A 12,672-nucleotide genomic window follows, 5' to 3' on the forward strand; every position below is an offset into this window, starting at 1 on the left:
TGTATATCCGAGCTCCTCAAACAAAACTTAAGTTTTTGTCCAGTACTACCCTCGTCTCTACAGTGTTAAAATATTCAGCACTCTCCACTAGCTCCAGTTTTCCTATGGTAAGGGGTAATTTGGTTGTCTCCTTAATTAGCAACACCTCTCTCTCTCTCTCTCTCTCTCTCTCTCTCTCTCTCTCTCTCTCTCTCTCCCTCTTTCAATTCCCAGAAATTTGAAAGGATGATTTTTTTATGTCCCTCTCCATACATGATTGTGCTTCTCCCAAAGTCTTCGCTTTAGTTACTATACCTTCCCACAGGATATAAGATCAAATGAGTGAAAGGACATTAAACATCGTACGAGAGTCTGTAAAATTAATCTTAAAGTTCAGAACATTGTCAGGAAAATGTGAAAAAGATCCTCTGATATCAAAAAACTTGAAATAAAGAAGACGGTCGGTTGCAAAAACCTCATATTTTAACCCCCTCAAATTTGTGTAAGTTAACGTGGTTACTTCAGTGGGTTGGATGCAAAGAGTCAAGTTTCTGTGTGAAAATTCAAAATTATCAGGGTATCCTACAACAGCTTGAAGCCATTTGATATATTTATGATCTACCGTGTGTTTCATTATGTTCAGCAGAGGAATTACTTCAATTTTCGTAGAGATGACCATCATTTGAAGGTCATCTATGTCAAGATTTCTAAGTCTTGCTGCACGAATTAGATTCTTGGTGAACAGGTTTACTGCTCTAAGATTCGACTACTTTGACAACCCTTTAGTAACATTCACGTTGATCATCACGAAATCGTTATGCATAATAGCGTGCTTGATAGGAGCCATGTTTGGTGAAAGAGCTGATGTTGGCATTACACGAATTTTGGGGTCGATGTTGTTTAATAAGATTCGAATGTGGGATAGAAGTAGTAGTTTCCCTTCTGGCAGCATGCTAATTAGGTGCTTAACCCGAAGTATAAAGTGTTGATATAGCATTGGATTTGGCGTGACCATCTCTGGAAACACCGCCTCTTTGAGAACAGCAGATGTCATCCCAGAGGGTATATTACATTGGACATGGGTCGTTGCAACTGCTTGTTTTGATAAGGTTCAAGGTCAAAACTTGATGGCAGTCATTTCCCTGTGGGTTCCATAGTATGTCTCTTTGTTCCCTTGCTTCTTTAAATAAAATGTCTATCACTTCTATCGCTTCTTTGTTTGGTAAAGTAGATCGTTACACCCACCAAATAACAGCTCCTTCTTTGCACTATATTCTATTGAATACTCTGACATCTTCTATAGTTGTCTCATCTCTCTCCTGGATAAATTTGACTCGAATACCGTACTTCTTCGCTTTTCTTGCGTCTATGCTCAAAGGAATGACATGATTCAGAGCACTTCAGACGGAATTTGGGTTTTCCTTGCTTCTTCAGTTTCTTTCTAGCAACCACATATTAGAAACATTTATGTCCTCAAAATCCCCACTGACTAACCATTTATCCAGAGGATTTTCTTTACATTATTCATCAAAACAACCTTTTAGTCTCTCAATATCCATTATTTAACTGACATCAGAATCAAAGAATAAAGGTCTGCGACTGCTACTGCTCGACAAACCTACCGGCACTTTCAGCCACAAGTGTTTTTAACCTTCTGTAGAAACAGTACACGCCACAGCTTCCTCCTCGGCTGTGAGTGGCTGCTCACCCATCGCATCTTAAACAACTGCCCTTTTCGACTACAGATTAACCTCTCACGCAGATGTCCACTCTCCGGGCTGGCGGCATTACCTCTTAATAATGGAATGCAGTGCAAACTGTGGCCTGCCGGACATGAGTGAAAACTGAAGAGAACATTGTGATTTTGAACACTGGTGCGATATCGTCATTACAGCGGCAACAAGGCAAAACTTTAAAAATTGCCGTGACCAGGATTCGAACCTGGGCTATTGCGGCTACAACGCAATGTCCTAACCACTAGACGATCACGACCAGGAGGCACCCACGAAAGCGGCTCTCGGGATTGCAAGTGGCGATACGCAGCAACGCTCAGCCCACTGTGTCCCGCCACAGCAGTGTCAGACGTGGTTTCCATCATACGTATACGGGCAAATGAACGTGCCTGCGCTGTTAGGACACTCACCAGACTTGTTAGCTGAAGCACCTCCCAGGCAATATGTAGCTGTGCTCAAAACCTGTTGGCTATACGTATGTGCCTCGTTAAGAAGTGGACAGATGTCGCATCTCTCTCGCTGTCAGTTGTAGCCGTGAATCATACTCGACACAGTTTTCTACAAGCTACAGCGAAGTCGAGCAAAGTCAAGACAATTCGCAGAATAGGAGCAACAAAAAGGCACACTTCTGGCACCGGGAATGGAAACCTGGCCTCCTGCATGAGAGCCAGGCATCCCAGCCACCGGATCACAGCGGACAACGAGGCGAGCGGGATAACGAGGCAAGCGCCCCTATATGGAACGCAGCAAGCAGCCAGCCAGCCCGCCCCCCACCCCCGGAGGTCCAAAACTCCTCTGTGGATACGTGCGTAGCGAGCACGGGACCCGAGCTGATGCGGCCCTCCTTCCTTTCCGGGCTGCATACCTTCCTTTTCCGCATTCTTCCCTAAACCCCATCTTCGCCCTCCCCCTCCCCTCACCCCTGGCTCTTTCAAAAATCAAAAAAATGGCTCTGAGCACTATGGGACTCAACTGCTGAGGTCATTAGTCCCCTAGAACTTAGAACTAGTTAAACCTAACTAACCTAAGGACATCACAAACATCCATGCCCGAGGCAGGATTCGAACCTGCGACCGTAGCGGTCTTGCGGTTCCAGACTGCAGCGCCTTTAACCGCACGGCCACTTCGGCCGACCCTGGCTCTTTCCTTCCACTTCTCCCCCTCTGTGAGAGTGTTTTTGTGCGTACATCCGGAGACATACGCTCGAAAATGTAAAACATTCTTCGCTTTCTCTGCTTGCATGTCATCATCCTTCCTTTGTCCTTGTCTTTTCCTTACCTCTTCCCTTTACCCTTTTCTCTGCTGCAGCGTTTGAGACTTCCCTTCTTTCCTTTCCCTTCCTTTGTTTTTCCCATTCTCTTTCTTCCTCCATGTGCATGTCTGAAGGCCGAACCACGCATTTTCATGCGTAGCCAGTGACAGGGTAACGGGTAATTCCCCACCCCGGGTAGACAGGTAGGACACATACGTACCCCCTGGTAACGGCCAGGCCCAGGGAGGGGTGATTACCCGAGCTGATAACTTCCGAAAGTGCCTATTGGTCCCTTCGTCCGTTTCTCGGGAGGTGTGACCTGAGGTGTGAACAATCACCTAAGGCGAGAGTGCCCTCAGAGGGGGCCCCCACAAGGGAGGAGCACACCATCGGAGAAGCCGGTAATCATGGGGGGATTCTTCGTAATGGTTTCCTCATCATCTGTGCCTGCTCACAAGCGTAAGTTCAATAAGTCTCAGCCACAGACAGTTCTTGCATCGTTGCCACAGTTCCTTGTTGTTTCTCGGTCTGACGAAGGTCACGACCTCTCCACGGTCAACCCTTTCATTATTCAGAATGGTGTCGACCCAATTGCAGGTCCTGTAAAGTCTTGTTCTAGATTACGGAATGGCACCTTGTTGTTGGAAACAGTCAGTGCCCTCCAGGCCCAAAAAGTTGCTGCATACTTCACTGCTACACACCTTCTCTGTCCGGGTGGAAGTGCACCACATTTTATACTCCTCACATGGAGCCGTTTATACACGCTCCCTCGACGGATCGTCTGACGAGGAAATTCAACACTACCTGTCTGACCAGGGCGTAACGGCTGTTCATAGTCATGAAACGGGGTTGATACAAACATCATTCCAACCCGTACTGTCTTCTTGACATTAGACAAAGTTCAACTCCCATCGAAAATAAAAGCGGGCTATGAGATAATTTCCGTTCGCCCCTATGTCCCAAACCATGTGTGTTGCTATTGGTGCCAGTGGTTCAGTCATACCAGCCAGTCCTGTTCCAACCCAGCCAAATGTGTTACGTGTGGCAAGGATGCCCATGAGGGTGCTTCTCCACCTCCATCCCCTCGTTGCATCAACTGTGTGGGTGACCACGCTGCTTCCTCTCGAGATTACCCTATTTTTGAAGATGAAAAGCTCATTCAGGAAATCAGAGTGAGGGAAAAGGTGTCGACCTTTGCTGCTCGAAAATTATTCGCCAGTCGAAAGCCCACCGTGCCTCAGAGTGGAAAACACAGCACTGTCCTTGCCTCTCCTCGGCCAACAAAGGAGGCGGCCATGCAGACTTGTAATCTCACCTTTAGTGACACGGTCGTCAGATCGGCAAGCGCAAAGATCGCCCGTTCAACCTCACCACTTTCGCCTGCTCACTCTATGGCTCACCCTTCCTCAGTGTTCTGCTAAATCTAGAGCCCAAAAGTCGGACAGATACTCGGACTTCCAAAAAAGAGCATACTCGTGGAGATTTTTTACGTACCCCAACTTCACAACCATCGGTTCCTCCTTCATCTAAATGTCATGTTTCCAAGAAGGCTAATAAGAAACTCAGTTCCTCTCCTTCTACGCCACGGCGTGTCTCATCTACAGCACCACCTAACGCTAACCGCCCTCGGCCGTCTTCTGTGTCGCCGAGGCGCACTGCTGGCGGCCGATCAACCGGCGGCAGGAGCTGCTCCTGAACAACCTATGGATTAGGATCTTCTGCCTGCGGCTGAGTGCCGTTCCACGCTGTTGGTCGCAAGCTGTGAGCAGTCGTTGAGTTGACAGCAACCTTGGTCACATTCTTGCATTTTCTGTCCAGCCTATGTCCATTATCCATTTTAATATCCGCGGCATTCGGGCCAATAGGGATGAATTGACGATCCACCTACGATCCTACTCGCCGGTCATCTTCTGTCTTCAGGAAACAAATCTGCGTCCCCACGACTGCTTTGTTTTCCCCCATTTTCAGTCAGTCCGATTTGATCTCCCCTCTGTTGAAGGCACTCCAGCACATGGAGGACTCATGATTCTTCTCCATAATACTCTCCATTATCACCCAATCCACTTAAACACTTCCTTCCAAGCAGTCGCTGTCCGCCTTTCACTTTCTGGATACACCTTCTCTCTTTGTACTGTATACATTTCATCTTCCGCATCAATGGCACGAGCTGATCTTCATCTTCTTGGCCAGCTTCCACCCCCATATTTGGTGGTTGGGGACTTCAATGCCCACCACCCGCTTTGGGGATCTCCACATCCTTGTCCACGTAGCTCACTATTGCTAGACGTCTTCCATCAAGCGGATCTTGATGGCTTCAACACTGGGGACCCTACATTTTTGTCTGCCAGCACGACAAATTTCTTTAATTTGGACCTTTCGGTCGGTACTGCTCCGCTAGCTCGACGCTTCGAATGGTTTGCCCTTGCTGATAAACACTAGAGTGACCACTTTCCATGTGTCCTTGGACTGCCGCCACAACAGCCATACATGCGCCAGAGACGCTTGAAGTTTGCCCAAGCCGATTGGACACTTTTTTCGTCTCTATCGACATACGATGACCGTCACTTTCCTAGCATCGACGATGAAGTCACTCATACTACAGTCGTTATTCTTACAGCTGCGGAACGTTCAATAACTCGCACCTCCGAATTGCCCCGGCGCCGCCTAGTTCCTTGGTGGAACGAGGCATGCCGTGACGCAATACGGGAGCGGCGACGTGCTCTTCGCGTTTTCAGACACCATCCTACATTGGCCAACTGTATCTGCTATAAGCAGTTCCGTGCGCGGTGCCGTCGCGTCATCCGCGATAGCAAGAAGGCAAGCTGGAAATTCTGTATTAGCTCATTTAACACCTTCACTCCCTCCTCGGAAGTTTGGAGTCGGCTTCGACGGTTCTCAGGCGCGCCTAGTTTCTCCCCGGTCTCTGGGCTCACTGTCGCGCATGACACATTAGTGGACCCCGTCGCAATTTCTAACTCGTTGGGTCAGCACTTTGCTGAGATTTCGAGCTCTTCAAATTACCCGCCAGCGTTTCTCCCGAAGAAACGTGCAGCGGAAGTGCGACCTCTTGCTTTCTCCTTTCAAAATCGCGAAAGCTACAATACTGTTTTCTCCATGCGGGAACTCCAAAATGCTCTCTCTTCTTCTCGCTCCTCCGCCCCAGGACCGGATGGTATCCACATACAAATGTTGCTGCAATTATCATACCATAGTCTGCGTTACCTCCTTCGCCTTTATAATCGAATTTGGACCGACAGTACTTTCCCCAGACGATGGAGGGAAGCTATTGTCGTTCCTGTTCCGAAACCTGGAAAGGACAAACATCTCCCCTCTACCTATCGTCCCATTTCTCTCACGAGTAGTGTATGTAAGGATTTGGAGCGTATGGTGAATTACCGTTTAGCTTGGTGGCTGGAGTCCCGCAGTCTTTCAACACCTGCCCAATGCGGTTTCCGAAAGCATCATTCTGCAGTCGACCATCTTGTTGCTCTCTCCACCTATATCATGAACAATTTTCTCCGGAAACGCCAAACAGTAGCAATATTTTTTGATCTGGAGAGAGAGAGAGAGAGAGAGAGAGAGAGAGAGAGAGAGAGAGAGAGAGAGAGAGAGAGAGAGAGAGAGCGAGCATACGATACCTGTTGGAGAGGCATCCTCCGCACACTGTTCTCTTGGGGCTTTTGCTGTCGGTTGCCCCCTTTTTCTTGGCGAATTTATAGCAGAGCGCACATTTAAAGTGCGAGTGAACACTACTCTCTCCCGTACTTCCTCCCAAGAAAACGGGGTATCTCAGGGCTCCGTGCTAAGTGTTGTACTGTTTGCCTTTGCCATAAATCCAATTATGGATTTTCTCCTTCCTGATGTCTTGGGCTCCCTCTTTGTGGACGAATTTGCAATCTACCACAGCTCTCAACGGACCAGCCTTCTTGAACGACGTCTTCAAGGCTGTCTCGATCGCCTCCACTCTTGGAGCATCGGAACTGGCTTGCGCTTTTCTCCCAGTAAGATAGTTTGTGTTAATATTTGGTGTCGTACGGAGTTTCTTCCGCCTTCCTTACATCTAGGCCCTGTCAACCTTCCGTACGCGGACGTCGCTAAATCCTTGGGTCTCATATTTGACAGAAAGCTGTGCTGGTCCTCCCACGTTTCCTATCTTTCAGCTTGCTGTCTGCGATCCCTCAACACCCTATGTGTCCTGAATGGTACCTCCTGGGGAGCGGACAGAGTGGTCCTCCTCCGCTTCTATCGCGCCTTAGTGCGCTCGAAATTAAACTATGGAAGCATAGTTTAGTCCTCTGCTCGGCCGTCTATTCTTCGGCGTCTCGACTCTATCCACCACCGTGGATTACGTTTAGTGTCTGGAGCTTTTTACATCAGCCCTGTGGAAAGCCTTTATGCTGAGACTGCTGAACCTCCGCTGTCCAATCGGCGAGCAGTCCTTCTGAGTCGTTATGCTAGCCATCTGTCTTCAATGCCTGCTAATCCGGCCCATGACATTTTTTTCGACGCCTCCTTGGCTGTAGGGTATGCAGGCCGCCCTTCCTCTCTACTACCACCGGGAGTCCGCTTCCGTCAACTGCTCCATTCTCTCTCCTTCCGCTTTCCTAAAACTTTCTTGACAACTTGGGGTACAGCACCGCCTTGGCTCCGTCCCCGGACCTGCCTGCTCCGTGATCTTTGTCAGTTTCCCAAGGATGGTACCCCTTCACTTGTTTATCGTCGAGCATTTTCTGCTCTATGCGCACAAAAAATGGATGCCACATTTATTTACACTGATGGCTCAAAAACATCGTTTGGTGTAGGGAGTGCCTATATTGTCGGCGACACCCCAAATCTATTTCGGCTTCCCAACCAGTGTTCGGTTTATACTGCAGAACTTTACGCTGTTCTCCAGGCTGTCCAATACACTCGTCCCATCAGCATATACAGTATGTTATATGTTCAGAGGGTCTCGGCTATCTCCTCAGTCTCCAAGCTCTCTATCCTGTCCACCCTCTGGTCCACCGGATTCAGGACTGCCTACGCTTGCTCCACTTGGTGGGCGTCTCGGTGGCGTTCATCTGGATCCCAGGACACGTTGGTATCTATGGAAATGAGGCGGCCGATATAGCGGCCAAGGCTGCAGTCTCTCTTCTTCAGCCAGCTATTCGCACGAATCCCTTCGCCGATCTATGGAGTGTTTTATGTCGTCGTGTTGTTCTTTTATGGCATTCACATTGGTCGACAATTTTAGCTAGACTCCGGATAGGGCACTGTCTTTTTAGCCATCGACATCTTTTAAGTGGCGATCCTCCCCCACTCTGCCCCACTGCTCTCAGCTGTGGACGGTAAGACACCTTTTACCTGGCCACGCTGTCGCTCCCAAACCTGTCAGTAACTCACATTTTTAAATTTTTTTATTAATATATCTTTTTTTCGTGCACCACTGCTCCGATACTGATAAGCAGCTGAGTAACTTCATTGAACTATCAAATTCCTTCCTTTTGAAGTAAAGTGTGTAACATATTTCCAAAGAACTTCTTTGTGTGTGGGAACCGACTCCTGTGCCAGAAGGCTGTTGTCATGCAGCCTTGAAATGTAATGGTATCACCATCTCTATTCAGATTAATGACATAGTTGACAAAATTTCCGAGCAGCCACATCACTGTATTGTTTTTCCTTGTGGGATAGAACTTAGTCAGGCCAGAGTAAGAGATCGGTGGTGAAGGTTTGTTCCGAACTCCTGGCGAGAAGGCCGGTTTCTGCCTGACCCATTCCAGTTCATCAGCTGGCCGGAACATTTGAATCTGTGTCTCAGTGTCTAGTGAGCCACATGGTCCACTGAGTCCAATGCGGCGGAGCTTTTCATTGGTGGGAATTACATTGTTAACAACTTTATACCAGGTCGATGCCATCTGTGATGTGTGTATGGCCAAGCTGATATTGTCCCACACTGTCTTCCACGGTACGTTTGGGTATTTCAGTTCAATGTAAGGTGGAGTATCAGTCTTTCTGCCATGCACCAATCAACAGCTTTGTAGTTACGGCAGAATTTTGTAAATTATCTTCACCCAAATAGCTCGTTTTAAGGTAGAATTCACGAATATACTTCAGCTGATAATGAAGTCTACCAACGTCAATTGGAGGCACCAGACTTGCTGGACGGAGAATGTGAAACAGCTTCCATGTCACGGTATGAGGGTAGACAGATCACGATTATTCTCCGTTTGTAGAGAGATTTTGCCTTCTTACTAATGTCAGTCAGTGCCAAGCCCCCTGTTTGTCTACATGTCGCGATGGTACTATAGCCTATCAGCCACACACATCTGCTACACAATTGCATATTTTTTTTAGCTGTCATTTTCGGGATAGGGAACACCTGCGCTACATAGTAGGCTTTACACAGAATATAGATGTCGAGAATTCTGATTTTCTCGATGAGACTTGTTGCCCATCATGTATTTTCAAGCACAGTTCTTTGTAGTTTCTCCGTTGTCCGCTTCCAATTATGAGCTGCCATTCGCAACGGGCACTTCTGTATAGTGATGCCTAGTGATGTATGACGTTCCACGGCAGTTGCCCACGGAATAGTGACAGTCGAATCCCCTGATATTTAAAACTTTACATTTGCTTTCACTTACTTGGGCTCCTGAGGCTCGTCCATAGGTGTCAATCACTGTTTTAACTGTGGCAACATCACCGTGGCGGCGTAAGAGAACCGCAACACAATCTGCAGAGGCGCGGACAGTAAGATTCTCTCCTGAAACAGTCAGTCCAGTGAGGGTCGCGCTCAGTGTCCTCAATAGCGGCTCGAGGGAGAGCACAAAAAGCGACATGGAAAGCGGACTGCCTTGCGGCACACCCTGTTGGATGCTAATATCTTTCGTCAGTTGTCCATTAACGGTGATTTTGGCACGTATCCCAGTGATCAAATTCCGTATGACAGTCACAACCCGGTCATAGAGTCCTGTTTGCCCCAGTACCTTTACTAGATAATGGTGACTAACACGATCAAAAGCTTTCTTAAAATAGACAAACTGCAAGGCACATTGGACAATAGTCACCGCAGCGATGGAAATGACATGGCTATATTCTGCAATTGGTGGCTAATTGACATCCCCAGGATGCAAGATTTATGCGGTCGTACGAGTGTCGAAGTATCGGCTCAGTCTGGTGTTAGTAGCTCTGGCTACTGTCTTTTAATCAAAATTCATTAGAGTGAGGGGATGGAAACTGTAAAGTGTCTTGTGCCCTGGGTTCTTGGGAACTAAAACAATTCTTCCTTCTTTGAATTCAAAAGGAATAGAACCTTCCCTCATGATTTCATTGCCAACCTCAGTAAAGATGCCACCTAAGACATCCCAGAACCTAATATAAAATTCTTTGGGCAGACCGTCTGGACCAGGGGATTTCTTGGACAATGATTAGAAGATGAGTTCGAAAACCTCTGGTGCCGTAAACTCTAATGAAAATTCTTCATTATCAACAGGAGTGACATCTCTATCAAACCTGTACAATATCGGCAATAGACGCTGCATTTGAGTCGACGATGGAGTACTGTTGTCCAAAATGTCGGTGGAGTGTCTGAACAATATCCTTTCGATTTTATAGGAGGCCCCCAGCTCCCCTCATCAACCCATCAATAAACTCGCGCCTGCGACGGGACTGGTGCCGAATCAAGTGATACCTGTTCGCTCGTTGTTCTGCGACGACAGATTTGGGTTTGGATTTAAGCAATAGTCCTTCCAACTGTTTACGCTTCAAGCTCAAGAGTTTAGCCTTGACACGCTTAATTGCTGTTAGGTTGGCGTTGGTGAGACCGACGTTGTCGTACAATTCACGAAGTACTGCATAGTAAAACTCAAATGTCTTTTCCTTATCGTGGGCAACCCGAGCTCCATATTAAATTAAACCTTTTCTGAGTTATGGTTTCGCGACATGGATGCACTAGTCAGCTTTGGAGGGAAAATTGCCAGTCGAGCGTAAACAGGCATTCCACGTAGTGCGGATTACATCGTCCATTTCGCTGTCATCCAGATGAGAAATATTAAAACTCAAAAAATTTTGCAGGCTGTCTATCTAAGTTAACAGTGGCGGCGAGGGCATAATGATCGGAAAAGCACGTCGGAATAACAACTGCAAGAAGCCTATAACTCATACTGTCAGAGATGTACATCCTATCCAGTCGGCTGCAGGAGGTAGAGGTGAAGAATGTGAACTTCACTAGGGTTGGATATCTCCCAAACGTCTTTCAGGTTAATATCCTGAACAAGATCGTGTAGCTCTTTACAGTAATCAAAACTAGGAAACCTGGTCTTTGGTATGGAGCATGCAGTTAAAATCGACCCCCCCCCATTAAAATATTTTGAGGGCATCTCCTTAACAGATATATCACCACCTCTTTAAAAAAGCAGGATCGTTCCAACTTGTTGCTCGTACCTGACTGTGCATATAAGTTCATTAGAGTGACACCATAGATTTGACAGCCGACCCCTCGACCGGAATCTAAAAGTTCAATCGCATGTACTGGAATGCCCTCCCGTATCAGGATAGCAGTTCCTATGTGCACTTCTGGAGCCACGTTCTGGATAGTCTTAAAACCGGGGATGGACAAGCGTAAAATAGAATCTTCCTGCAAGAGGGCAATATCTGCTTCCGACTCCTACAGAAATTGTTGGAGTGCTGCTATTTTTATTGCTAATGTCATCTTACTGATGATGAAAGTATTTTATAAGCTTGAACCATTCACACAGATAGACTCTGCGAACTGGTTAAAGAAAACTCGCCTTTAGTCCAAGTCCATTTTAGCTGAAGACGGAGAACCTACGTCTTTATCATCAATCTGAGGTTCATTAGCCGCACACTGCATATTTTTCTTTCTCACGGCATTTACAATTGGCTGGGCTTAGTTCCTACGGCGCCCTGTAGGAGGGGAAACTCGCGTGAGAGAGAGACGTGGGAGGATCTAAGCCATCAATGTTCGGCTGTCCGTGCACCGTGTCACGAATCTGCGTTGCAGACGGAGTTGCAGACGGAGGTAATACGTTGTCACTAGGTTGACCAACACCACGCCCCTCTCCTTGTTTGTTGTGGGTTGGGACCGGGCACGCTTCAGTTCGTTTACGAGCACTGCCTTCCTTGTTATTATTGGGAGGCACTCCCGCCGTTGCCATAGACACCGCGTCGTCACTAGGCAACCTCAGCATAAACACATCAAGAGGCTGGTCGTGTCGTGGGTCGGCTCGTTGTGATTCCTCAACCAGGCCCGCCACGACCGTCATCAAGACAGCTGGAGACTTGCGATTCGAGGGCCGCCTGCATATTGTTCTGCGTGACGCCAGCGGCTTCCATCGCATGTGCCGTGTCACCTACTGCTTCTAAAACTACTGCTGCTGCAATCGGTTTTGAGACTTCGGTTTCAGGCACGTTCGGCAATGAATCTTCACGAACGCTCTGTCCTGAGGCAATGTCGTCATCGGTACTACTCCCCTGGTACGTCCGACGCCTTTTGTGGGTAAAAGGGTGCATGTCCATTAAGGTGGTCGGCTTATACTATTCAGGTTTAGCAGCTAACGAAGGAAACTCTACACCCGGCAACGTATCATTCTGCGGCAAAACATCAGCTGTAGGTGGTCCTCCTCCGACTGTTACTTGTGGCTCCTTCACGAGATCAGCTAAGGTCAATTTCCTGCGCTGCTCCAAGGTGTTTTTTAAGACGAACACACGCTT

At 47.6% G+C, this 12,672-nt stretch overlaps 1 non-coding gene and 1 pseudogene across 1 annotated transcript; both read right to left on the minus strand.

The window, feature by feature from the left end:
- Nucleotides 1-12,299, minus strand: part of LOC126474708 (WD repeat domain phosphoinositide-interacting protein 4-like) — a 28,822-nt pseudogene extending 16,523 nt beyond the window's left edge.
- Nucleotides 1,900-1,971, minus strand: Trnay-gua (transfer RNA tyrosine (anticodon GUA)). Its single transcript has one exon. It is a non-coding gene; the product is annotated as a tRNA-Tyr (tRNA).
- Nucleotides 12,300-12,672: the final 373 nt, after the last annotated feature.

This window comes from Schistocerca serialis, chromosome 4, assembly GCF_023864345.2.
Source record: "Schistocerca serialis cubense isolate TAMUIC-IGC-003099 chromosome 4, iqSchSeri2.2, whole genome shotgun sequence".
Lineage (NCBI taxonomy): Eukaryota > Metazoa > Arthropoda > Insecta > Orthoptera > Acrididae > Schistocerca > Schistocerca serialis.